The sequence below is a fragment of the Eumetopias jubatus genome, unplaced genomic scaffold (genome assembly GCF_037043125.1).
Source record: "Eumetopias jubatus isolate StellerSeaLion01/CBP00866 unplaced genomic scaffold, mEumJub1_p1.0 scaffold_10, whole genome shotgun sequence".
NCBI classification, from domain to species: Eukaryota; Metazoa; Chordata; class Mammalia; order Carnivora; family Otariidae; genus Eumetopias; species Eumetopias jubatus.
Window position 1 is genome coordinate 8562524 of NW_028274816.1, and position 27906 is coordinate 8590429.

Here is a 27906-nt window from a genome sequence, read left to right on the forward strand (position 1 = left end):
GTGAAATCTTTAAGTAATCATCAAAAAAATGAGGCAGGGCCATGTGAGCTGTCTCTCCAAAGTGACAAGGCTAAAGAAGCTGCCAAGCCACCAGCCTGAGGCCCCGAAGCACATTTATGATTTAATTCCCATTTTGACATCAATCAACACATATTAATAATCTCAGCCAGCGAAAGGAATGTCCTGGGTGTGCTTTTATAGTGACATGCCTGAATCTAGGAAGCAAATTTTTGATTGTCAATTAAACCCCAAACAAGCTCAACCGTTTCCACTCATCCCACCCTACAAAGCTACATCATATTTCAAACGGTACTGTGGGGCCCACTGACATAACCTTAGCTTGGCATATTCCCCTGGAAACTGACACCAATTTCATTAACCTATATCTGGTCTTATGGAATTATAAAATCTGTTAGTTGGAAGTGGGGGGGTTACAGATCTCAGAGTCTGACCCCCTACCTGAAGAATATTCCCTTCTTCTCTACCTGACAAGGGGTGGTCCACTTTAGTAACTCTAGAATTGAGGGGCCCCGACATCTCAGAGAAGCTATGTGGTTTCCCAAGAATCTGTGGGTTTTAAGTCAGAGACCTAGTCCTATCCCAGACAAGCCTCTCTATCCATCTGTCTAGCTATCCATCCAATGTCTATATATTATACTACACATAGTACAATATGTTATATATATAAGTATAATATATAAAATGCAAATGCATATATAAACAATACATTATAACTAATATAAAAATAAATTGCATAACATAATGAATATATTCAATAATAAATATTAAAATAAATATACAAATATACCCATGATATACTTATTTTATAATTACTGTATATTTACATAACACAATATACGTGATATGTAATATAATCATAATATATGCATTATAATATATATATTTCTCAACCAAAGAAATTCTGCCTTTCAGGGGATATTTGGCAAAGACTAGAGATATTTTGGTTGCCATAACTGGGGATACTATTGGCATTGCGTGGGTAGAAATCAGGATGCTAAACATCCTAAAACACACAGGATAGCTTCCCACAAATCCCCACAATCTAACTCAAAAGGTCATTAGCGGTGGTGTTGAGAAACCATGGTCTATACATACAGAGAAATACATGCAAACACAAACACATATACATACTTAGCTCAGAGTCAGGCACAGTTCCCTTTACCCTGATTGTTAGAAAATTTATGGTTCCCTTGAGCCAAAATCTGTTTCCCATTTAGTCTTATATATGCCCCTTGGAAAGATATAGATTAAGTTAATCCCACTTCTAATGACAATCCTTCAAATATCTCAAGTAAATATATAAAGACATCTTCCAAAGTTACAATCTCCCCAAACCCAGCACCCCCGGTTCCTTCCCATGCTCCCCTGTACATCAGGATTCCCAATACACTCATCATGATTTTGGTGGAAAACCACCAAACAAAAGCCACTTAAGAAGATTAAGGGGAAAATTACTGGGGAGGGGCAGTAGGATGACAGGGAATTTGTTGGAAAGACAATGGTTTATCTCAGAGTCCAAGAGAACCCCCAAAGTACCTGGCATTTGGGAGGGAGAATACTATTATATTCTAGATGAGGGGCTAGATTTGTCTTTCTTAATCATCAGGTCCTCAAGCTTTAACACAGTGGCTGGAAAATTGTAGGCACTGAATAATTATGTGTTGGATGGAAGGAAGGAAGGAAGGAAGGAAGGAAGGAAGGAAGGAGGCCGGGGGAGGAAGAAAGATGGAAGAAAGGAACCATGAGAAGGGAATTCTCACAAAAAGGGAATTAAGAGCAATAGCTAACCTCCAGGAATGTTCTTTGTCCTTTTAGGAGCCACTACTCTATGAAAAACAAGGAAACTGTCAGCAAACATAAGCATCAGCACATGTGTGAAGTACCGACTCCTACCCTTTAAAGACCTCCTAGCTTTGATTCTTTGACTTCTGTTTGCGATGCTAAATTTCTTGCTGCCTCTTTAAGCTTACAACATGTTTTGGGGCTTTGCAACATGCAAGTCTGTTATTAGAGATTCTGTTGAATTATTCAGGGCTAAATCAAGATGCGAAGACACCTTTTTTGAGACAGAAAATTGGCAAACACTCTCTAAGATGCCTTACAGCCAAAAAAAAAAAAAAAAAGCCACAAATTCTTCTGCAGCTGTTGTATGTACCATAAAATTGATAATGATTAAAAAAAAAGTTGTTACCTGAATAAGAATGGCATGTCCTTCTTGGGAAGTTCTTTTGTCTCCAGTGACAGCCACAGTCCCACAAGAGATGTAACTGATCTGAAACCCAAGGGGTTAATTCTATCCCTTGAAGCTTCTGAAACACAAATGGGTTAATGTGCCATCAATATCAGAAATCTACATTAAGTGGAAAGATTTCCCTCTCCTTGACTTTCATTATAGGCCCAGGAATATTGAAAACCACAATGACTCAGGGGATTGTGTCAAAATACACTTGATACACATCAAAAAGAATTGCCTCAGCAAGGCTGAGAGAATCAATTGTCTCTCCTTCCAAAATGCTGACCCAAAAGCTGAGGGCTTCTGCAAAGTGCCCTGAAGTTTCCTAGAAAGCTTGTGAATGCAGCCCAGGTGTGGCAAAATGTAACAATTCTCTGCAAAAAAAAAAAAAAAAAAAGTCATTTGGGCAATGTTCAAGAGCCTGGGCACGTTCCACAAATCAATAAACTAAGAAGAAAGGTAAGAGAAGGAGGTCCAGCAGACAGGCAGACAGAAGGGAGCCAGCAATACCTAAGGGCTCCTGACAACCAAGGTATGGCCCATGGATGATACAAATACATGAATCTTGGGCATTTAAGCCGAGGCTCTGGTTTCTAAATGCTGTTACGATTTAGTGTCGAGAAGGAATCAAAGTGAGTGTGTCTCTGGAATGTTATCAATGTAATCGACCTTCAATCAAAAGTAGGCAGAGTGGCCCTCTACTTTGTTCCTGAGGAACACTCCTTGGACTAAACTCCTTCAGAGAACTTTCTCTGTAGATTTCCATTCCACAGTTGTCCCTCAACTGTCTGCTGAACCCCCCAAAGATACGTGAATTTGAATTGTGTGCTTAAGTTCGGAGAATGAAGTATCATGCCAACAGCTCATCAACCAACTAATGCCCACCAGCAAGGTGGACATTAGTCCATTTCCCTTACTGCTAAGCTGGAACAGAGGCCTCAACTAAAGTCTTCAACAGATGATTGAGGTCTTTCTTGAACGCTGTTAAAAGTAGTATTTCTGAAGCTGTTCGTTCAAGATAATCTGCTGATGTGGTCATGATTACCTCGATCCCCCCCAAAGCATGTATATATGCACAAATATGCTCACACGCACATTATTCTTAATGTACTAATGTCCCCAAACAAGCAACATCTCTGAGAGTCAAAAGACATAGTCAAAGGCAGTAGCCCTGTGAGTAATTCAGACCGAGTCCATGACTAAGTCTTGAGCTGCATGAGCAAAGAAACTTTTTATAATGAGACGTTTCTAGAACTGAGTCAAGATCTGGCCCCCCTCAACTCACATCTAAACTTACTGCACTGGTTTCCCAGAGTTGGTAAACAACTCAGTCATCATAAATCATTTTTTAAATATTTTATTTATTTGAGAGAGAGAGAGCGCAAGTGCAGGGGGAGGGCAGAGGGAGAGAGAATCTCAAGCCGACTCTCTGCCGAGCGCTGAGCCTGATGTAGGGCTTGATTTCAAGACCCTGAGATCATGACCTGAGCCGAAACAAAGAGTCGGATGCCTAACCAACTGAGTCAGCCAGGCACCCCAATCATAAATCATTTTTAAAATGCTGGATCTGGACTGTCAGCAAAGTGCCTTCTTTAATGGTGGAGAACACTGCTAAGAATTGAGGTACACAGAGTGAGGTGATGCCTCAATAATCTAAGAGTGGTTGTTTATTTTCTTTTTTAGACCCTGCAAATAATTCTTGAGCACTAAATGTTAATCCATAGCTCTGCTATACTAATAATAATTTGGTCCGTTACTATTTCCTTAGATTACATGTAAGAGAAAAGCCTATTGTATCAGCTTTAAACAATAAGAAGCTTCGATGTTTAGGCAACAAGAAGTTCAAAGGTAGGCAGTATAGAGCTGGTACCAAGAATCAGCAATGTCATCAGGCTCTTTGCCCCTTCTTGCTCCCATTTTTAGCACATAGCTTTTATCCTCATGCTCGCAAGAGAGCTGCTGCACTTCCAGGAATCGTAACAGCATTCCAGGTGGAAAGAAAATGGCAGGGCCATGAATCAGAGGCAAAGAGACTTGCCTTTTCATTTGGGAAGGGATGCAAGCTCAAAGAATTTCTACTTGTGTCTCATTGGCCAGAACCTTGTCGCATGGCCACCTACCTCTAACCTTGTAGAATCAGGAGAAGTGATTTTTTTTTTTTTTTTTTTAAATCTGGGACATTGCCACCCTGAACAAATGGTCTAATAGTGAGAAAGAAATGGAGGTGAATATTGGGTAACTAGCATCAGCTACAACATTTTAATGATCTGCTTCCTCATTAATATTCCCTAATAGAAACTCCACAGGAGCCTGTGCCTATCACGGTGTATGGCACAAATCGTATTGAGAGAAAGAAGAAAGGAAGGAAAAAGGGGAGAGGGAAGGGAGGAACGAGGGAGGAGGAAAGGAAGGAAGTTAGGGGAGGGAGAGTAAAGAAAGAATAAAAGTTAACGCAGAAGGGGGAAGGAAAGATTAAACTGAGCGGGCAAACCATAGGCCAAATCCTGCCCATCACCTGATTTTGTAAATAAAGTTTTATTGCAACACAAGCCATGCCCGTTCATTTAGGTAAGGCTTACGGCTGTTTTTCCCCCTTACAGCACAGTGAGTAGTTGTGACAGAGACTTGTGCCCCGAGAAACCTAAAATATTTACTATCTGGCTCTTTATGGAAAAAGTTTGCAGACCCTTGGGTTCAGGGACTGATGATTTCTTAGGTTGCTCAGGAGATAGGTCTTACAAAATGTTATTTAAAAGTAAAAGTAAAGAAATAACATGGTGGTGTGGGTGCAGAGGGACCAGTCCACTTGAACTCTTCCCCCTGCGTACTTTCCCATCCTCCAATCATACTCTCCTTCCCACTGGATGGAGGGATCCATCTGCCTGACCCTCTTCTTCTCCAAGCTCCACTGTGGCCCCCAGCCAGGCTAAGTGACTTAGTGGCGGGCCGAGGGTCTTAAACACAGACATTGTGCTTTCTGGATTTTCTGATTTAAGATGTCCATCTATCGTGCTCTAAGAAACTTCCTACCTCTTTACACCCCTGTCTTACCATTCAGCTCAGAAAATCAGAGGACTAAATATGGCTAGGCTTATCATGGTACTGGGTTAATAAGCGAGTAAAGAAACAGGCCTTATGACGATAAGTCTGGAGGGCAGGAAATGTACATGGAGGCACCGGCGGGGCTCTGCATTTCCTGCTTCGCCTTGCCAGGGAGGGTGAATCTGTGGAATCTGACCACAGCTGGTCCTGCTACCCTGTGCTTTCTGGTGCCTCTTCTGGGAGGCCTGGAGGTCTCACACTTACAACCCCCCACCCCGGGAACTTCTGCATGGGTGGGGGTGTTGCCAAGGCCCAGTCTTCCTTCTCCCCACTGAGCTGGGGGAGAGGGGTGGTGCACTGAGCCGGGTCCAGGCCCCATCCCAGGCACCCAGAGCTTTTTAATAACCTTTCCCCTCCCGGCAGGGTTTAGAGGACAGTCACTCTTCCCTGGGTGGGAATGCTCCCACACACCCCGTCCCAACCTCGGCCCCTTCTCTTCCCTTGCATGTCCTCAAAACCAAGCCTGATATTTATTTCCCTTCCGAGTTTCTTTAAATTTGGACAATCTCTAATTTAGAAATGGATGCTAAGAAGAAACATGGGCATCGCCCCCAAGCAAACCTGAAGTCTGACTTGCCCGTGTTCCATGTCAACAAACCCGACACCCCTCCCCAAAGGGCAAAGGCCACCCTGAGCAAAATGCCAAACCAGCTTTTACAAATAAACTTGTGGCCAAACTGCAGCCATAAAACTTTGAAAACTACTCTGATTGAGACATTTGGACTAATTACCAGGGAGCAGCGGCTCTGGGCCCTTCCCTAATGCTGTTTATTACATTCCCTCGTTATGGGGACTCCCTGGGGTTGGTTTCTGAAATAAAGATTTAATTTGTGGGTAAATCAGAACAACAAAAAATGTAGCTCATTGTAAACAATAGTATCCCCAGCCCAGCTGAGCCCATCAATATAAAAACAGAAGTCCTCCTCATCCTCTGCATTCTGTAAACATGTTAAATGCTATTTATTGTGACTACATGTGTGTGGCCCGGCATGAGTGAAATTGGGAGCATTTTCGTGACTGAGAGACATAAACATCAAATACTGCTCCCATCATTCTTCCAGTTTTCAAGTTATAAAATCTAAATATTAATTTTAATAGAAAGGTTAGGAAATTGGAAACTGCAGTACCCACTGAAATCATCAGAATAACACACAGCCCACAGAGAGAGCACCAGCATTCCAAGGAGATTAAGGAGGCAGGTGGGGTCCAGACGTGGTCCATGAAATATGACATGTGTCATAAACAGAGGCTTAGGCCCATGGCTCCCTACCAACCCCAAGTCCTGCCCAACCAATTTTTTTTTTTTTTTTTTTTAACTCAAGACAGGATGTACACAGATACGAAGAGCAAGAGCGGAGAAACAGTTAATCTGCTGCCCAGAAGAGAGTCAATTTGACCATCTTTGACCTGGAGTCTGGGAAAGGGGCACTTTGATTGTCATTAGCCCAACACCCGTTATCCCCAAACCCCATGATGAGTTAAAGCAATCCTACTGGACGAACATGACGATCTTTGGGCTGCTCAAGTGCAGACAGTCCTAATTCTAGATGAGACCAGGAAGCACACATCACAGGCTCCTCACCTCCAGAGACTGAGTTATACACAGTCCTGTCCATTTAGGAGTAAGGACTTCTTCCTCCCCTTGTCCTCTCACGTCTGGCTGCAAAGGGCACAGGCTTTGGCAGAAACCATGCACCCGAGGGTCATTGCCACGGTGGAGCAAACAGGCTGTCATTAGGCTGGAGTGAGAAGTCGTAGGTTCTAACCTTCACCATGGAGCCAATGCTAGCTGGACCTTCAGCTAATCGGTTTACAACTTGTTACACATTCCTCAACTGCTTTATCTACCTCCTTAGCTGGCAGGTCCTAGACTTAAAGACCACGCAGTACCCTGACTGCACGTTAGGACAATGGCTCTCACCTGGGGCTAATTCCGTCCCCTGACCCCCACCCCACCAGGAGACATTTGCCCATGTCTAGAGACATTTTTGGTGCCACCACTTCGGGCAGGCTACTGGCATTTACTGGGTAGAGGCCAGGGATGCTACTAAACGTCCTCCAGTGCACAGAATAGGCCCTGGCAATGAAGTTATTCAGCCCAGAATGTCAATAGTACCAACACCAGTTGGTTTTGTATCCACTTCTCTTGAGCTAAAGTCACTTCATCAAAACTGGATAGTTTGGAGAAGTATAAACCTTTTAAGACTTCATGATATTTGTACTCAAATATCTGGAGCGCCATTTGCAGGAATGGGTTTAGAAACTAGTGATCCTTGAAATGACATAGATTCCACCCAGCTGCTGTCTCCCATGGTTAACCCCACACCAAACCAACTTGCACTGACATTAAGTCAGGAAGCAACAACTCCCCCTACTTCAGTAGAATCTGAATCCCAAGTTACCAGAGGAGTCCTTGACTTTGGGGAGGGGAGGTGGGATGGGGTTTCATGAGCATGTCATCAACAGGATGGATGACAAAAGTTCTGAGACATCTCATGCTGCTTCTAGCCAAATGAGATTTCTCCTGATAAATATCAAACAGAACAGGAAGATGAGTGGCCTTGTACACAACGCCACACACGTTTAGAATGGTTCGTGCGAATCTCACACGCTCCCAGGTGACTGGGACTCTCCCTAGTTCTCACTCCATCCCACCCCAAGACCACCACTACCACTCCTAGCATTTTCCTAAAGATTTCCATGGAAGAATAGTTCCATGAGATAATCCTTGTTACGCTAACATAAATTCTATGGTCACACAAGTCTGGGAAAACACTACATTAAACAAAGTTAGACAGATTTTTTTAGCTTAGAGGATTTTTCACAGCCTTAGGTGTACGTTGGGAATTTCCCTTGGCCATAGTGTGTATTTCCAAATCCACCTGAAGATTGAATGTTTTCTTCTCACTTTACCTAGAGAATATTGTTTCAAAAAATAGCTTGAGAAACTCTTGGCAATCACTCCCATCCTGACAAGCAAGCCCTACCTTGCTTTTAAAAGGATCAGTCCACATACTTGGAGAAGGGTCCCCCGTGCATGGTCTACTTTTAATCCCAGAACCAGATTCTCAGGCCAGATGTCTCAGTTTCTAGATGTTCATTTGGAAAGTTCAACCCCTCCTGAAAAATCTACCACAGATGAAGCTGGATGGACACCCTTTATTGACTGCACATTGCCTACCTCAACAGCATCCACCCTAAGGGACTTGCAATTTATATATATGCCAAGCTGGCAGCTAACCCAACAAGACAACAGCTATGAGAGCATTCAACTTGAGTGTCACTGCCTGAGAAGGACTCAGCAGCTCAGAGGAGAGGACAGAGAGCTAGACTTGGGAATATCAGGGAAGGAAGCTGGAAGGAAGTAGAAACTAAGGTGGACCTTGACTGCCCTGGAGAAGCAGAAAGAACCTGGCCTCATAGTTTTAAGCATAAAAAGGAAAAAGCTGCATTAGCAGTATCTAAGTTCTGTTTCCCTGAAAGGAGAGCATGAGATACAGATTTGGATGCATTATGGAATTGCCCCCCACTTCAAGGCAAGGGAGCAGACCTTTTCAGCCCCACACCAGGCAATCGTTGGTTATGGATACCCTTGACATCAGGGCGTAACGTCATAAGCAAGGCAGATCTTGGCAGTGGAGGATGGGTGCACTGGCCTGGTAAAGGGCATTTGGATAGGACCCCCACTGGCACCTATTATGAACAGCAAAGACAAAAATGTAGACGTGAACATAAGATTTTCATGGAACAATAAGAAAACAGTCCGAGGAAAGGAAAATATGTGAAATGTAGTATCACATCAGGCATATATAGGTTGAAGGGAAGGATACAGAAATCTTTTTTGGGAGGCAACATACACCCTAAGGTAGATTTCCCCCCTTTCTGATATAATATATTTTGAATGTGACCTACTCAGTGATTTGATTGCTTTTTCCCTGGATCTGATTTTATTGCTGCCATCCATCTACATTCTACAACGACCACTCACAGAACCTTTCTAGAGTGCTGAGGTTTCAAATAAAAAGCTACATGTACAATTTGCTTTTTTCTTTCTTGCATGATCTTGGCGTTTGGTATGATTTTCCTCTAAAACTCTTCTTTTAGATAAACTAAACAATAGTCCTCAGGGATACAGAGAATAAGACAGATATGGGATATGATAATGTCTAATATTTGCAGGCTGCAAGAGGAAATGAGTCATTTGAATAACATAAGCAATGATAACTCAGCTGAATATGACTAAGATGTTAAAAATAAGGTGTGTTTACAAGTGAATAAACTTCCTGATCATACTGCTACTCTCCAGAGAGATGGAAAGGGAATAGGCGAAGGCCTTTGGCATCCCATAAATTTCATCCTATTTTCCACTGGTCAAGTGTGGTCATGGTGGGGTGCTCACAGTTGCTGCTCATTGCCTATTGGTACAAAATTGAATGATATCCCCACTAGAGAGGAATGCTCTTGACAATCTACATGATGGCCCCATCTTTGGGGTCCTCTGCCTTTATCTTCCTGAAGATTCATAAAGTAAAGCACTGGAGCTATCTTATCTTGAGGAACAAAACCCCACATATATTCCATACTATTTAATTCTCCTTTTCGGGTGCCTCCTTCAGTTACCTTATTGAATCTCAGGACCCTGACAGATCCTTAACCAACCTGTAAAACTATTTTGAACTTGGCTGTGAATGTCTTGCAATGGTTAAACATTTCTCCTACCCAGAAGACAATGATAACTTATCAAGGGCTCTCTCCTCGTGAATCACACTGCTGTAGATTACATGAGTAAAGACACTGGAAGAAATATACTTGGCAAGAGACTTCTGTCCATTCAGCGCTCAGATAACGTTCCTAATACTGTCTACTGTCCTTTAGTGTGCATTCTCGAGAGGTTGGCAAGATGAAAAACTACTTTTCCAAAACCATGTGGCAGTCAGAGCACTCACTGTGATTTGAGTTCTGCGGATGAGATGGATCCTCTGAGATGTGGAAAGGAGCAAGTAGACAGTGCCATCTTTCCTTGGCAAGGCCGGTGGACAAGCAACCTACAATGGGCATGCGTGTTTGCCCCATTCCAGTTTGCCCCATTCCAGTTTCCACTGCCTGGGAACTGTGGGTGTGAGACAGCTGTGGAGAAGCGGGGATAGGAGCAGTTCTCTGTCAGTTGATCCCGAAGTAAAAACTCAACTTTGTTTTCTGTGTGTACATTATAGTTGAATAAAAGTTAAAGGTAGAAAAAAAATCTGGTATCAATCCCCTGACTTCTGATCCACCTAATTTTTAAAATAATTTTGAAGTACCTAAGCTCCTTTATTAAATACCTCTCTGCTGGTAATAGCTCGAGGGCTTTCCATTTCCTGCCCATATCCTTCCCCAGCATAAAGCTTTCTTCTTCATTTGAAGACCATACTCAGGAGACAGATCTCAGTTTGGTTAAGGGAGTTGTCCAACAAGGGATGGGCCATGCTGATGGCTAGTGAGCTTGCTATCATAGAAGGTAGTTCAAGAAGAGACTAGATAAGCCATACGAAAGGGCTGGTACAAGGGCAATTTGACTACTAGACAGTAGCAGCTTAGGCTCTATAATTTCTAATGTCCTGTCCAACTCTGAGATTCTCTGACCTGGGGACAACTGATTCCCTTTGAAAGTGGCCTCTGTGAGACTGTTGCAAGAGACAATCAGCCCCTCGAAAGAACTCCCAGGATGCAACAAACATCAAAGGACCTAATCGCACATATATTTAAGCTTTACAAGTCTTTTGTTGGTTCTGAGGTTGAGCAGAATATGGGAGAAGGCAAGAACCCCGCCACCGTCACCAATAATTAGGTCTACCAATCAACAGATAGAATCCAGAATCAACTCTCACAGACCAAAGGCAACACAACAGGATTGAAGAACCCAAGAATAGGAATATTTTTCATTTCGACTTTTGCTGCTTTTCACTGGTTCAGAACTCCAAGAACTATACCAACCAGAAAACTGCTGTCTCTTTACTTCCATGAATATTTCTAGTTGAAAAAACTGGGCTTGTGGATCTCCTTCATCAGCTCTTATGAATGACTGTCCTTTGATCTCCATTCATAGATGATAACTTCTGGAGACTACCTGAATATAAAGGGGAAGGAAAACTAGGAATAATATGTGGACTGGCCAGGAGCAATAGGTAAAGAGAAGACAGGATACTCTGTGATAAGAACAGTTCATGCATCCCATTTGCTCAGAGGATCACAGTGCTAGGCATTGAAAGAAGGACGTGAACCACGGTAGGTGGAGCCACAGTTGAAAAAATCTGCTAGGCTGTGAGCCCAGGAACCTACTGTCCAGCTCTAGACCTAGGAAAGAAAGCAGAACCAAGGAGAAAGTCCATACACTTTGTTTGTTGCCATATTGTGGATCCAGGTAGATTTCTTCTCAGTGGGAAAAATATATGTGTGTGTGTGTGTGTGTGTGTGTGTGTGTATACTTTGCATTCACAGGGCTTTCCATATATTATCTCACTTAATACCGAAAAGAGCTCCATTGTATGTATAAATATTCCTGTCATACAAATGATGAATCTTAAACCAGAAGGGTATATAATTGACTGGACCAAAGATACACAGAGAGTCACTGACAGAGCTAGGATTTGGACACAGACCATCAAATATCTGAGCCTTTACTTTTAAGAACTCTGCTCCACTGACTCATCTGTGATTGAGTCCACAAGAAAATTAAAACCTGTGAAAGAATAAAGAGGAAATAAAGCTCTGTTATTCTGAAGATCTAAAGGAAAAACAGAATTTTGAAAATTGTTTATTATCAAAACTCTATATCCTTTTAAATCCATTTTTATTTAAAAGGAAACCATAAGACCTAGCTTCTTTGAAGCTGTACGAGAAAGTCATAAAGACCTGAGTAGATTAGGATGAAAGGAAAAATTAAAAATAGAGCATCATAAGTTCTCATAAGGGGTAGTGAAGGCAGAACTGGGGCAGCATGAAGTATGTCAGTGAGTGGAGCATGGAATTGAGAAGCTCTCCTAAACACGCAAAAGAAAATAACATAAGGGTAAAAACAATATTCAAGATAATAGCCGTGGAGGATAAAGAATAGAAATACAAATTTTAAAATGTTAAAAATACAAATCTTCTAAAGGGAGAAATCAAAACAATTGGAACTATAGCAAGTACTCATAGACATCAAGGCTTCTGAGCTGATAAAACACATGCATATCAGAATGGCTCTCTACAGTCCCAGCAAAAATCAATGAAAAAGGCCAATACTAAATCTCACCTTGGAAACGTTTCAAAATCTAAGTACAAAGAAAAATACTGTAAGTATCCAAGCAGAAAATTCATGATTTCTTCAGAGAAAACAAATCAGGCTGCTCTTAAACTTCTCTGAAACTTTGAAAGGCCTAAGATAGGATTACCTAAATCTGCAGACTTCGGGGAGAAAAATGTGATGATAATCTATTTTTCTACCCACCTAAGTTGTCTTGCTTAGGGGAAGACAAGAGAAAGGTATTCTCAGATACAGGAGAGTTCAGAAAACAAACCTCTCCCGTGCTTTTCCTGAAGAGATTGGGGATATACCACAGAAGGCCAAGGAATATATTAAAAAGAAGATGGACAAAATCTCAAAGAAGTGGAAAGGGACCAAAACACTTCTCGGTGGGAGAGCAACACGCATAACATCCAGGCATCTAGAGGTCTGCAGATAATCATCACCTCTACACACCAGAGGTTGAGCCCATCACGCGAATGAGCTTCCAAGAACATGGAGGTCTTAGTACCTCCTCTCACAGTGCCATGTGGATAAAACCTAAAATGAAATTCTTTTTTTTAATAGATTTATTTTAATTCACATACCATACAGTTCACACACTTAAAACGTGCGATTCAGTGGTTTTCAGGATATTTATAGATACGGGCAACCATCCCCACAGTCAATTTTCAGAAATGTTCATCTCCCTGAAAAGAAACTCTATACCCTTTAGCTATCAATCCTATATTCTCTATCCCCACATTTAGCCCTAGACAACCACTAATCTCCTCTCTGTCTCTGTAGATTTCTCTATTCTGGATTTTCATATGAATGGAATCATATACTATATGGCCTTTTATGCTTGGCTTCTTTCACTTAGCATAATGTTTTCAAGGTTCATCCATGTGGTAGCAGGTGTCAGTATTTCATTGTTTTTGTGGCTGAGTAATATTCCATCGTGTGGATATTCCACATTTGTTTATCCACTCACCAGTTGGTGGACATTTGGGTTGTTTCCACCTAAAATGATACTAGTTCTTGAGCAAGTGTTACCATTTACCATGGAAACAACTCTACTTGAATTCAACAAATCCCTTTGACAGACACTCTCTCTCCGTCAAGGTTAATTATATATGTAAATTAAATATCTCAAAAATAGAAAAAGGTACAAAAAAAAACACTGGGGTCATTCTGGGATTAAAGGTGACCTATCTTTCCTATTTTATGTATTTTCAACATTTAAAAAAGGAGATATCCTACATTACAGTTTATGTTGAGAGTAAAAGACACATTCTCATAGATACATTCAGTTCTGCTGTAATACTTGCTTTGAAAACACAAGCTTTTTCCAAGGTGACTGATCTATTAGGGAACAATTTGAATATCATGTAAACTTTGCTCATGCACAATTTCTTACACACACAAAAAAAGGCAGGTGAACACAGAAAACTGGACCCCACCAATGGGAGCCTTCTAGGAATATACAAACACTCACATGCACACATGTCAGACATCTACCAGGTACCTTGGTTCACTCTGTGTTAGGAGCCACACCCATCCACATCTGGTGGTTGAAGTTTCTAACAGATTTCAGGTGACTCTGCTTCTACTAATTGACAGAAACTCACAAACTACAGTCCTTCCAACAACCAGTTCCACAAGCCAACTCCAGGTCCTTTTTAAGGTAAAGTGCCATACTTAAGAGCTTTTTATGTATTTCTTAATCATTTAACATGGGTAACACTGTGCTAGTATTTTTTTTATTATACCCTTACAGTTTTTACTTCTTTAAAAATATTTATTAATGCTTTTGAGTCTTACACCCCTACCCCCACTTTTCCCATAAGGCCTGTGGTTTTTACTGCATTTTTTCACAGTGTGGTGATTCTCAGGAATACATATGTGGAATCATAGCAGGACCGACTGTTCATATAATACCTCTGAGAGGTGACATAAGCAACCTGTACCTCAGAGAGGCAACTGGCAGTCAACAATGCGAAGTCTGAAACTTCGCTTTTCACTGTATTTTCTTTTGTGATGTGTTTTCAAAAAGAAATCACTTTGAGAAAGAAGGTTAACATCAACCGAGCCTTGTGACAAAAGAACCCAGATTTGAAACTTTCTGTTTGCATGGAAACATAACTCTCATGAACCTGTGGAATACAGCTGGCCAGAGGACTGGAAGGGGTACGCCATTCTCAGTTACGACTGGAATGCACACGGTTCTTGGTCAAGGGTCCTTCCAGCGACGTAAGATTATACACAGGTCTCACTCAGGAGGATACTTGGCACATAGAAAATGCATGATAAAAGTTGAATGCGTGAACAAAAAAATGAGACATATGAACAGATGGGAGGGTGGATGATATTTGGGGAAGAAAGCTCTTTACGAAGATCCCTGATGGTCTGAAAACAAACCTTGGGTGAACACCGGCACTTCGGTCCTGAACAAGCCAAGGGTATAGGTGAGGACTCGGCAGGAGCCACTGGGAAAGTCTGGCCATCTTTTCTCTCACGGAACACCGAAGCCTTCTAATTATTGTTGCTATCTCCCGTGCTGTAAAATATTTTATCGGTTGCAACACTTTGCAGCATTTTGTCTAAAGCTCTTAACTGTCATAAATGCATCCAACTGCCTGCCAATGTGGAATAATAAATAATTATTATGGGAGTGACTGATTTACTTTGAAAAAACACGAACGGCCTCTAAACCTGGAGTTTCCTGGCCCATATAATGTGCGTGAAAGAAATGAGCATCAGTAATCACTGTCAACAGTCTCTTGTAACTAAGAATTGAACCATTTATCTGTCCAGCATGTGTAAATTATCATCATCGTCTCTTCCACAGGAAGGCCTAACGGCAATTTATGTTATAAAAATAATAAGATATGAGGGTTTAATAGAAATTGCTTCTTGTTGCTCTACCTGGGAATACTGGCTCTGGGGCCAGCAAGCATCTCGGGCCCTACAAATTCAGGCACACCATCCAGCTGTTTATTGTTGACTTCCTGATTTGTATATATATTTTTACCTCCTTTAACCAAACTAAGAGCAAAGAGCTTGCCTATTATATTTATGAGCTGACCTTTCCCCATCCACTTCAAGGATACTTCCTTTTGTGACCAACAAAGATAATGCCAGGGTGCAAATGAGTTCTAAGCACTGAATAATTGTAAATGTTCTGACATCCTCTGAAAATATTATCAGGGCTCTAAGTTGCTACATATCCATCATGTCTTGGCCAGAAGAGTTGTTGTTTTTTGTATTTTTTTTTTTCCAAACGAGGCTGATCTTAACTTTAAACAGTCCTTGGAATGTACCAACTTCCTTAGTTATCTTGACCTTGAGGATGTGTAGAGTCCTTTGGATACGCCAAAAAAACAGCTTTGAGGAGACATTTATATGTTTGCAAATGCATAAGTATGCTAAGTGAATGATTCTTTTTTTTTAAAGATTTCGTTTGTTTGTTTGTTTATTTGAGAGAAGGAGAGAGCGAGTGAGAGAACACAAGCAGGGAGAGTGGCAGGTAGAGGGAGAGGGAGAAGCAGGCTCCCTGCCAAGCAGGGAGCCCAACATGGGGCTCAATCCCACGACCCGGAGATAATGACCTGAGCCAAAGGCAGATGCCCAACCAACTGAGCCACCCAGGTGCCCCTGAATTATTCTTTTTGCCCTTTGGGGTGAGTCTTCAAGGATTAACACCCTGAAGGCCCAGTGTCCTTTCTATGGAGAGGAGAAAACATACTGTTTATTGCTTAATGGAAGATATTTTTTACTTTCTGTCCTAGGTAGCTTCCCCAGATAAGCTCTGCCATGTCAGTTAGAGTCCAGGGTGGTGGCTGTGTATTAAAGCTAGAGGATATAATTTGGGGGACTGGGAAAGCTGGTTTGCTTACTGGAAGAATGAAAAGCCATGCTCAAACCATTCTGCTCCTTGTCAGTTCTGAGCTGCTAATCGTTCAAACCAAAAAAAAAAAAAAAAAATCCCTTTATCTCAGGAAATTCAAAGATGTCTAAGATATGGTCCCTATCCATAACAAACTCAGTCAAGTGGTGACATAGGAATGTCACCCATGTCTTCTGGTGCAGTAATTCCACTTTTAAGATTTTTCCCACTATAGTTAAATTGGCACATATAACCCAAGAGTGGTTGCAAAGATAATCTTAGTGGCACTGTTTATTGGCCATACGGTGGAAACAACCTAATAGTCCTTTATCGCAGATTGGCAAATGTACCATACATCATACACTTAGAATACAATGCTGCACTTAAAAAGAGGGAAGTTATCTGCATATCCAGGTGCACAACTCCCTCCCTCCCCAAAAGTTCACATTCTCAGTGAGGCCTCTCCTGACCACTCAATTTAAGATTGCAACCCCATTTCTCAGTATTGCCTATCTTCTGACTCCACTTTATTTTCCACAATAAAGCTCAGTACCATCTCGCATAATACATATTATGCTAACATAATACCTTAAGTATATATAAATGTATATGTATACATATAAATATATACAGTTGATCTTTGAACAGTGTGGAGGTTAGGGGACACCAACCCCTCACACAGTCAAAAATCTGTGTATAACTTTTGACTCCCCCAAACCTTAACTACAGTACTAATAGCCTACTGTTGACTAGAAGCCTTACTGATAACATAAACAGCTGATTGACATATATTTTGTATGTGATACGCATTATATACACTATTCTTACAATAAAGTAGGCCAGAGAAAAGAAAACATTAGTAAGAAAATCCCGAGGAAGAGAAAACACATTTACAGCACTGTGCTGTCTTTATGGAAACCAGCAAGGTGAGAAAATGTGTAGTGCATCCTCCTTTGTGTACAAGGGCTGTAGAGGCATAGTCAAGAGCCTGGGAAAAGTGGTCTCCTCTGGGAGCAGGTACCAGTGTATGTGGATTTAAGAATGAGAGGAACACCTAGGTTTTACTGCATATCCTTTCAGAAACTCTGATTAGTTTTTTAGAACCACGAGTAAAGCTGAGGTCTGGCATGGTTGTGTGTGGAGCATATACGAGAGTCATATCTGTACTACTCTCATGTACAGTTTCAAATCCAGATGCCTACGGGGGCCCAGGTGGTTATAACTGGGATAGAAGTGGGCAGGGATAAGAACAATACCTGGGAATACAGATCACATGCCTGAAATTGTATGCTTTGGTCCATTTTCCATGAAATACACAACATTCTTTGTCTATCATTTGCTGTCCACATTTTTGGAGACAGGATCATAAATATTTCTTTGCCCTACAAAAACCAAGAGTGCACATGCCATGGTAAATAAGTCTTAACTCTGGCCTCTACTGTGGTTTACCAAGGGCACCTGCCAGTCTACCAGAGGATGGCCTCTCTTCACCTCTAGTGTGTGACCAGGCAGGATTTCTGACTCCGCGTTGCCAGATCTTCGGAATTTTTAAGAGAAACTAAAAATTCAGAGTGTTCATTTAAAATCTGCTCCAGAATCAAGTGGGGTTGATCACAGGATTTCAGGCCTGATTCAACCCTCAAATATTAATCACTGCAATTCATCACACTATATGATCATATCAATAGATGCAGAAAAAGCATTTGGCAAAGTTTGGCATCCATTTATAATAAAAACTTGCAGAAAACTAGGAATAGAAGGGAACATAATAAAGAGTATCTATGAAGAACCTATAAGCCAACATTGTATTGAATGTTTTCTCCATAAGAGATCAGGAACTAGTCAAGGATGTCCACTGTTACGCTCCTATTCAGTATTGTACTGGAAGCCCTAGCAAATTCAACAAGTGTAGAAAAAGAAATAAAAGGCACTCAGATTTGAAAGAAAAATAAAACTATCCCTATTCACAAATACTATGATTTTCTATGTAGAAAAAGCACAGGGAATCCAGACGAAATCTCCTAGAACCAAGTGAGTTTAACAAGGTTGAAGAATACAAGATCAATATCCAGAAATCAATTGTATTACTTATGTGCTAGCAATGAACAAACTACTGTAAGTAAAATATTTTCAAACAGTACCATTTATGATAGCTCCCCCAAATGAAATTATAGATATAAATCTGACAAAATATGTGCAGGATCTGTATGCTAAAACTACATAATGCTGATACACGAGAAAAAAGCAAGAGTCAATATGCCAAGTCTCCCCAAATTGATTCATAGATTTGATGCGATCCCAATCAAAATCCCAGCAAGATTCCTTGTAAAGGCACACTAAACTGATTCCCAATTTTTTTTGGAAAGATAAAGGAACTAGAATAGTCAAAACAATTTTGAAAAAGAACAAAGTTGGAGGACTCACACTACCAAATTTTAAGCTGTACCATACAGCTATGGGAGTCAACACAGGGAGTCCTGGTGGAAACCGAGACCCACAGGCCAACGGAATAGAACTTAAAAATCCAGAAATTCTCTGGTGCACATAAATATCAACTGATTTTTAAATATTTGACAACTCAGTGGAGGAAAGAAAGCGTTCTCAGTAAATGGTTCTGTAAAAAACTGGATATCCACATGCAAAACAAACGAACAAACAAACAAACACAAAACACCTTGACCCACACCTCACCTTAGATAAAATTAATTTGAATTGGCTCACAGACCCAAGCATAAAACATAATACTATAAAACATAGAACTAAACCTTCATGACTCAGGCTTAGTCAAAGACATCTTAAATTTGACCTCAAAAGCACAATACAAAAAAGAAAAAAAAATGATACATAGAAAAATGATGGGGACTTTGGCAAAATGAAACACTTCTCTTTTCCCATTTTTCCATGAAAAACACAATTAAGAGAGTAAAGAGACAAGCCATAGGCTGGGAGAAATTATTTGTAAATCACATATGCAACAAAAGACCTGTATCTAAAATACATTTAGAAAAAAACCTCATAAAACACAGTAAGTAAATAAACAACCCAATTAAAAAAAAAAAAAACAGGCAAGATATCAGAATAGACACTTCACCAGAGAAGATCTATGGAGCTGAATAAACACAAGGAAAGATGCTCAATGTCATTAGTTATTAGGGAAATGCAAATTAAAAATACAACGAGACACTACTACACACCTCTCAGAATGATTCAAATTTAAAAAAAAAAAAAGTGCGGACAGTAACAAGTGTCAGTGAGGATGCAGAGAGCCAGGAATTCCCATGTACAGCTGGAGGGAGTACAAAATGGCACAGTCACTCTGGGAGACACTCTGGCAGTTCCTGAAAAAGTTAAAAACACACTTACTGTATGACCCAGCAATCCTACTTCTAGATATTTATAGCAGAAGACTAAAAACACGTTCATAACGAAAAACTGGACACAGCCTAGAGCAGCCTTATTCATAACTGTCCCAAACTTGAAAGAGCTCAAATACCCTTCGGTGGATAAATGGACAAATGGTGGTCTAGCCGTGCAATGGAATACTATCCAGAAATTAAAAGGAGCAGACTGGTGACACAGACGACATAGATTAATCTCGAATGCATTATGCTAAGTAAAATAACTCAGCCTCAAAAGGTGACGTAACTATATGATTTTATTTCTATGACATCCTAGGAAAGGCAAAACAGTGGGAACAGAGAGCAGAGCTGGCTGTGAGAGGTTAGGAGTGAGGGCAGGGCTTGGTTATAAGGGAGAAGCATGGAGGAATTCTTTATTATTTTTTAAAGATTTTATTTATTTATTTGAGAGAGAGAGAGAGAACACATGAGAGGGGGGAGGGTCAGAGGGAGAAACAGACTCCCTGCTGAGCAGGGAGCCCGATGCGGGACTCGATTCTGGGACTCCAGGATCATGACCTGAGCTGAAGACAGTTGCTTAACCAACTGAGCCACCCAGGCGCCCTGAGGGAATTCTTTAGGATGTTGGACTGGTTCTAGATCCTGTGTGCAGTGGGTACAAGAATGCATGAACGTGTCAAAACTCATGCCAAAAAGAGCGCACACCCCAAAAAAGTGAGTTGTACTGTATGCAAATTTACAGTATTAACAAATTACTCTCTGAAAGTAGGAAAAAAAAGCTGAGTCAAATTAACAAGGGAAATACGGTTCCTTTGGAGGCCAAATGAAACCCATCTGTAGGCCCAATCCCACCCATGAAACTCCAGTTTATATTCTCTGACTTGGACAAATAGTCTGTCCAAGATAGAGTGTACTCAAGACTTGATTTGACCCAATTTTTTAACATGAAGCCCAGAGAGGGAAAGACAGTTGCCAAAGCCACACAGCAAATCCAAGCAGTGCTAGCTCTGAGGTCAGGTTGCCTCACTCCTACTTCTGTATGGTGTGTCCTTTGTTATCAGTTGTAGAGGGTTGAGCCTGAATGACATCCTGAAGTATAACATAACTCCCAAACACAGATTTTTTTTTTTTTTTTTGTAGGAAGAATAGTGGGGGCAAGAAATGAACCTCATGCGGGAAAAAGGCAAACTCCTTAAGGTTCAGCATTTACAAGAAGTATATTAAAAATTATGACCTCAACAAATGACTCCAGTGAAAGTCTGTGGCCAACAGACATAGAACGATTTAACCGTTGAAATAATTCTGTCAAAAAAATTAGCAGTATTACAGGGAAAGCTGTGGGCCCTGACGGGTCCCCAGCAGAGACGTGTCTGCGCTGGGCTGCTATCGATTCTGAAACAATCTTGCACATGATAAATGAGAATGTGCTTAGGAGAGGATTCAGTCACGAGAGCCCCCAGATCAATCAGCTTGTCAACTGGCAGACAAAATTCAATTTTTATTCTTAGTAAACTCTTATTTGGTGGCAGACCATTGTTTCTGTGGAAATTGCTTCACAAAGGCCGAGGGGCAGGCGTGAGAACATGGGAAAAGATCATTTTTTCAAAGCATGTTAAAAGTGAAGATTTGGGGTTGATGACCAGGAGTGAGGAAATGTGATTATGGTGCAGCAGCTACCACAGCTTGCCTTCTTTGCCCAAAAGGATTAGCAAGGGCCAGTTCTCTGTGTCCTGGACACAGTGGATTTTCTTCTCCATCGTCTGACCCCAACATCTGGGAAGAAAATTCCCTTAAGAATGGGACCCAAGGCCTTGGAGACACAACTCAATGACCCCATGACAGAGCTGAATGGGGATACTATGGAGACCTTCCATTCCCTTAGTTTAAACCCTATGAAACTGCCACTTCAGTAAGTTTAAAAAAAAAAAAAAAGTCAAAATCAGCAATTTTATATGGTTGAATCAAACAATTCTTCTCTCCTCTCTTGCCTTACTTTGCCATGATATTAGGAATTTCTAGGCACTTTTTCTTCTTATAACCTTTCTAAGTCGCCCAAGAAATTATCTTTAGGCCTGGGACCAGGGCCTAGTATTCTTGACTTTCAGACCAAAGTCCTTTACACTATTCTTTGATGCCTCCCTCCAAAGACCGAGATGTTCCTCCATTTGGCTGTCAGGCCGTGAGTCAATGTCTACACTGTGTATATGCCAATGCATATCTATGTATACAGAGCAGGTACACGGAGCACCACACTGTGCCAGGCAGTGAGCAGTGTTCCCACATCGTTCTGATGGCCTGGTTGGCGGCACAGACATTAAACAAATGGGAGAGGTCATCAAATAATTAGGAGCGTACACAGCCCTACAAAGTCCACGCTCAAGAATACTATGCAAGCAGCACATTGCAAGAGACCTAAATGTAACCTGAGGGATAAACAACAGGGTCCCTGAGGACATTGCTCCTAAATTTAGAACTGAGGGATAGAGAGAAGTGAGCTGGGCAAAGGCATAGTGGGGAGGGAGTCCAGTGGTGTCTAGAGAGATCATTGCAGAGGAAAAGTGTGTGTGCAAAGGTGCTGAGGTGGGAGCTGACCCAGTTTGGGGGGCACATAAAAGAAGGTTCATATGCCTAGAAAGGAGAAAACAAGAGGGGAAGTATTACAAGATAAGGGTGGGAAAGAGGGCAGCTCTGGATCATAGAGGCTCCTATAGACTTGAGATACCCATCTATCCCTTTTCTATAATCCTTGGGCAAGGATTTCCCTGAGCTTTCTATCTCATTTATGTATACAAAACCAGAAGAACAGTGAGACAGGGAAGGTGAGGAATCTGCTCTTTTTCAGGCCTCCTTAAGAGAGAATTGAGCCCAGATATTCTATCAAGAATGTCTCTGGGGGCATCTGTCTGCCTTCAGCTCAGGTCATGATCCTGGGGTCCTTAAGATGGAGCCAGAGCTCCCTGCTCAGTGGGGAGCCTGTTTCTACCTCTCCCCCTGCTCGTACTCTCTCTCTCTCTCTCTTTCTCTCAAATAAATAAATAAAAATCTGTAATAAAAAAAATTTAAAAAAAGACTGTCTCTGAAGTTTTCTTGCTTCAAAAACAATTAAAACTCAATCACCCAGAGCCACCTCCTCTGTAGACTGGCAGGCCTCAGACTGCTCCCAGCTCCTGCCCCGACTTCCACCCTGCTGTGGCCCCTGCTCCTTCCTGAGTGCTCAGGATGACACAGCAGCCCCAGCAGGTACTCCCAAACTCCTGCCAGGGACTCGTCCACTCAGTTCAACCAGGGATTCCAGGCCCACTCAACCCAACTGTCCAAGAAGATGTAGGTAGTGCTGAAGAACTTGACTGAACTTTTTCTCCACCAATCCCACACAGAGATACAATGTGCTGAGGAAATGGACGCCTGATGCTGAGCCAACAAGGGGTTAACTCTTCCTTCTGATCATCAAGAAACCTGACATCAATGACCGAGAACACAGGCTTATACAGTATTCATTACACTTGGGGAAAATAAATGGAACTCTACCATTACTGAACTTGCAGAAATTAGACACTGACACAAACAACCTTCACTTATGTGACTTCCTTGAGACCCATTAAGTGAGCAGGCACAGAAATTTCATCAAAGAACACGCAACCAACTTGGACAAGTTGAAGGCCCCTGAATTGAAGCATGATGGAAGTATCTTTCTGATAAGAGTTAAGATTGAGGCTGGCTTTTCCAAAACTGTTGTAATCTCTTCTTCTAGCCAAGAGTACAGTACCTCCATCTTTTGAATTTCTCTTACTCTTTCCATAAGCTATACTAGAATGTCTTCTTTTTTTGTTTTTCTTTCCCATTCTTTCCAATAAAGTGAGATCTCATATCCTCCCATCCCAAAAGGAATGAACTATACAGTTTGGGTCTATTTGAAGAAATGGCAACGAAGAGACAACTTGCTTACTGGATAATTTGATAAAAGCTAAACTCATCTCTAATTTTTAAAATTACCTATTTCTAGAGAGCTTGTAAGGCTAAAACATCCAGAAAATGAATTCAACCATGTAAAGAGACTCCTCAATACTACCCTTAGCCCCAAGCCTCATCCTTCAAAGTGTCTGAACTCTGGCCTCCTCTGGCCAAAATACCACAGAGGCCAAGGAATTGGCCCTGAGCTAAGTTCTTTCCCTTACCTGGACCACACTGCATGTACCCAGGACCCTGATATCGCCTAACCAGTTACTCCTGAGTCTGCTTCCTGGGCTCTGCTGTTGCAAAGGTGGGTGGCCCCACTCAGTGTGCATAAGCCTAGGCCTGAAGGGTTGGCTCCTTAAAGAGAGAGAGAAGGAGAAGGAGATTAGAAATGCAGGCCAGACTGTCCACACTCAAAGCTAGAGGCTCCGTCTATGTGGGAGGAAACTGGCAAAGGAAAAGAAGGTAGACTGTGTACCACAGGTGGAGCTAGAAGTTCACTCTCAGGGAACTGCCACATTCTGCTGCGTGACTTTGAGAAATTGTACTTTATATTTGTCAAGGATAGAACATATGAGACAGTTTGTTAGCGGGGTGCCTGGGTGGCTCAGTAGGTTAAGCGTCTGCCTTCAGCTCAGGTCATGATCCCAGGGTCCTGGGATCGAGCACCATGTCGGGCTCCCTGCTCAGCAGGGGAGTCTGCTTCTCCCTCTCCCTCTGCTCATGTGCTCTCTCTCTCTCACTCACTCTATCCCTCAAATAAATGAATAAAATTTTTTAAAAATATAAACAGCTTGTTAGCTTGATTTATCATTTTAAATATTGAAACATATGATATATAAGCCTCCTTTCCCCAAGTCCCAACAAATGTTACAAGGAAGCCAATGGTCTTTGTATTGGTTATATTGTCCTTAGTCACCAGTATAATGTAACACTAGTAGTCCCCAAGCAAGACTGATGTAAAAGCTTTTCTTTCTGGCTTCAGAATTTTGTATTTAAAATTCCATGTATCGTGATGTTTGAATAAGTTATTCAAGGATATAATATGCATGATACTTATAGTAGATAAACTGTGTACGTGTGTGTATAAAAGGAAAAAGTCTCCATTTTTCCTCTGTTCTCTACTCCCAGAACCCTCACAATACTTCTGCTCACCAAAAAAGTCATTTTATTTCCCCCGCCAACTAGTTCTCTGACACCAGCTGGGTGTCCTACAATTCAATTCAGTTCTAACACTAGCAACCTGGAGTTAACACAGACCTACAGATTAAGGGCTCAGTCCCACAAGACTGGCCCCTCTTCAGATGACAATCACAAGTCCTAGGTTGTACTTCCAGCCAAACAGCTATACATAATGGATACCTACAACCCCCTCACTGGGTTCAAGAATTTGCCGGAATGTCTCACAGAACTCAGGAAAACACTCTAATAAAGGATATGATAAAGGCTACAGACGGACAGCCAGGTGGAGAGGTATATAAAGTAAGGTCCAGAAGGTCCTGAACTCACAGGCTTCATCCCCATGAAGTTGGGGTGTATCACCCCCCTGGCAAATGGAAGTGTTCACCAACTGGAAGTTCTCCAAACTCTGTAGCTCAGGGATTTCTGTGGAGGCTTCATGACAAAGGTCTGATCATTAATTCAATCTCCAGCCCCTCTCCTTCTCAGAGGATACTGGGTGGGGTTGAAATTTCTAAGCTTCTAATAGCGGTTTTGTCTGAGGACCAGCCTCCATCCTGAAGCTATCTGGAACCTCAAGAGTCACCTCATTAGAACAAAAATTCTCCTATCACCCAAGAAATTCCAAGGAATTTAGGAGCTCTGTGCCAGGCACCAAAATCAAAGAACAAATACCAGAACAAAAGATGCTCCTAGTACCTTTATTGCATAGGATATTTCAAAGGTGTTAAGAGCTCTGACCAAGAGTTGGGGATGAACACTAAAGTATACATTCCTCTTTATGTCACGAGATCACAATGGATAAATACTTAAGTGGTCTTTGAAAACCCAGCTACGTTCCAAATTGTTTGCTTCAGAAAAGAGATTACCTTGTGATCGCTTGAGGTATGTGAGTTAGGAGTGTTGCAGCTTAGGAGAAGCAGATACTACACATCACCAGCAAAATGCTCTATGTGGAGATGATTACAGATGGCTCCAATAATTATGTATATTTTGGTTTTATTACACACCTTGTAGAATGAAAGGGCATGTGTAGGATGTTACCAATAAATGTATGGAACCACCTGCAGATAAACAGGAAACTTCTAACTCCAGAGGTGCCTGGAAGGAACAATGCCTTGCCTTTTAAGCTTCAGAGCCATGCCTCACACAGAGTTCAGTTCCTCCACTCAAAATCTCCTGGAGCTGTCCCCATTCATCCTCTTCCTTCAAACAAGGATGGGTGGTGTAGAATGGATGGCACAGAGATCAAAAACTACAGGAGACCTTGAACAAACCAAGGGCTTTGAGGAAGTAGTGCATTCTGCTGCTCTGGCTCTGTTGGAAATGGGGGGTGTATTTCATTTCAAGTCTGTGTTTTAACATGAAAAATGACCCATGTTCTTTATCCATTAAACTATTAGTACATCCCAGCATTGTGGGTCTTAATAACATTTCCTTAAACAACTGTGAAAGCCTATTGGTTTTATTTCTTCCAGAAAAAAAAAAATTGAAAAGAGGAAGATATAACATATTAGACTCAGGGATCAAGCTAATTAAAATTGTAAATGCCAATAATGATATCTGACATTTCTTTTCAACAATAACCAATTATTGCAAGCACTCCCCCAATAGCTATTAAACCTATCGCTACAAGCCTCATTTTTTCACATTTGGAATATCTAACACAGATCATTTGTCCTAGCCACTTCTATTAGTCTATGTATAAATATATATTCAGGGAGTGGTATGGCTTATGTTTTGTCTAATTTGGGTATCACATTCCATGCTGAAAGCAATATTAAGTTACATTTAGGAAAACAGGAATATTCTATGTTAAAAACCAGAATAAAGCCACACATCTGGTATATTTTAGTTGTGGGACATGTAATATCTCTATCATTCCCAAATTCTGTCTACTGGAAACCAAAATGAACAACTTTAGGAAGTGTTTCGTTTCTGTTGTAACTTGAGACCTAAACAGAGAGGTTGGTGAAGAGATTGAAAGTGGATGTGAAAATCATTAGCTATTAGAATAAGAAGATTAGAGATTAGAGCCTAGAGAAGAAATGATTCCACTTCTGAGGGGTCAGGGAGAACATCTTGGGATATGTGGGGCCTGGAGGGAGTTTTCTGAAAACATCCCCAGAGGAGCCAGCAGTGCGCTCAGGACACTAGAAGATGAACAGACCCAAAGATGTGGCCAGGATGTAGGCTGTAGCAGCTCTGCCTTCGAAGTGGGGAGCTGTGGGGGACAGGCTTCTTTCTGGTTCTCACTGTTTATTCCAGACTCTCACGGTCTTGTTGACAGAGACGTACCGTCATGAACTAGAGAACGGTTTCTCTGGTGGAAGGAAATATGCAACTGTCTACTGGATTGTGTGAAAACCCCAAAATAAATTAGGTGAGGGCCATTCAACAGAATGGAAATATTTCAATATTGGTCACCGAGTGGTACTCAGGGAGAAGAAGGAGACAAGGGAACAACATTTTATGAGTCCAGATTTATCTCTAATCTTGAGATACCTTGTTTATTCGTGAAGAAAACCTTGTGAGAAAACAAACATGATCAGTTTCATCTTGGAGAAGAGGGAATTGAGGCTTAGAGAAGTCTATGAAATCTTCCCAAGAAAATATAGTGAGTAAATGGCAGAGACGGGTTTGATTCAGGTCCCTGCCTACCCTGAGACTCATCTTCTATCACCCTCCCCCTGGATGTCAATTCTGCAGTCACACCCTCCTTTCTGTGCCTTAAATGTGCCAAGGACCTTCCTCCTGCAGAGGCTTTTCACCTGATGTTCCCTCTGCCTGGAAAGAGGGCTCCTTTTCATGGATCTGCTTCCATAGCAGAGTCCTCTTCTGTCCATCCTTGTTCAAGAAATCTCCCCACCCGCTCTGCCCACAGCCCAGCCACTCTGCACCACCTTCCTGGTCTAGCTCCCTTCTC